The following is a 1,528-nucleotide window of genomic DNA, read 5'->3' as shown; positions in this document are numbered from 1 at the left end:
GGCGGGGGCGGGCGGGACGGAGAGGGAAGACAAGTAAAGTGAGCGCACATGCAACGGCGCGGCATCCGGCTAGAGTCGAAACCCGCGCCGCCAACGGATTGATCCGGTGCTTGGCTGCTGCGAGAGAAGGCGGCCAGACAAGGGGACCACGCCACACGCCGCCACGCCCCGCGCCGCGGCTGCATTCCTGGAGAAGAGGACCACCCTTCTCGGGGGGCTGGCCGGTGCGGCCGCGCGCCGCCCGCCCCGCGCCCGCGTGCGCCCGCCATGGCACTCGCGTGTGCTCCGCGCTATCTCGCGGCCGTTAAAAAGACGACGATGATACGCGAAGGCCACAACACACAGCAACAGTATCGCGACGCGGGGCACCCGAGCAAAAAGTCGACTAGGCTGAGGGGAGGGACCCGCGCTGGGGCGGCGGGGTACGGCGGGGCGAGGTTGGGCTTCCGGGGGGATGTAAACGCGGGCGCCCCGCGAGCTCACCTTGCGCGAAGAGGCTCCTCAGCGGCAGCAGCAGGTGGTGAGAGCAGAGCGTCTGCTCGGGGCCCCCTGTGAGGTGGGCGCCTGGTCGCCTAGTGCCGGGGCCGCGCTCGCCACGCACGTCGCGCTGCCGGGCCGCTGTGGCTGCCGGTGGCTGCTGTAGGCTGCCGCTCTGTACAGCACTCCTCGTTCCCTCCGTCTCGCGGCGGCCGCGGCGGCAGGACTGTCTGCCGGCCGCACTCGGAGTCGGTGAGGGCGCCGAGCCCGCGGCGGTCGGGGGCCGGTCGGACCGCGGGCAGGACGCGGCTCGCGAGGGACTCTAGCGAGGGCGGCCGGGGCGAAAGTGTCGTGTCAGTAGCGGAGCTCGTATTCGTCTTCCCGGAGCCGCTCGCGAGGCCGCAGTGCGCGCGTCCGCCGGCACAGCTCTGCCGCCATTCGCGGCCGCGACAAACCCACGGAGACAAAACCGCGGTTCGCGGGCCGCGGCGCGGACGCGCGGCTGAGGCGGCACTTCCACGCTCGGGGCGAGGAGTGCTCCAGCTATGCGACATGCAACACACTGGGACAAATGACCACAGCAGCATTCTGGCCTGGCACGGATTCTGGGACTGGGTGAAGCCGGTTAAGCAGATGATGCACAGGTTGCGGATGCGTCCCATTCCCACTGCCGTCGCCACGGGCAGTTAATACGTAACGCGTGCTGGGTTCGGTTCGGCTGTGTGAATTGCGAGGCCGAGTCGCGGTCGGGTCCACACACGATGTGTGACGCGCTCGGGCGAGCCTTCGATAGTCGACGATTGTGGTGGGGACGATTGCGATAAACTACTCGGCTCCGAGGGCTCCTAGTGGGTGGCGAGGGGACGAGGGGCCAGTTTGTGTCCGCAAACCGCAAAGACATCGATATGAAGATAGAGGGAGAGATATGTTGATAATTTTTGGGGCCGCGGCGTTTCTTTTTCTTTCGATTTTCCGTTGAATTTTGTTACGTGTGACAAGGTTCTGGTCAAGAGGCGGTTGTCTGTACAGAATTGCTCATGTTTTGTAGGAG

Source organism: Frankliniella occidentalis, unplaced genomic scaffold (assembly GCF_000697945.3).
Source record: "Frankliniella occidentalis isolate FOCC.00 unplaced genomic scaffold, Focc_3.1 Scaffold16, whole genome shotgun sequence".
NCBI lineage: Eukaryota > Metazoa > Arthropoda > Insecta > Thysanoptera > Thripidae > Frankliniella > Frankliniella occidentalis.
This window is presented reverse-complemented; position numbering follows the sequence as displayed.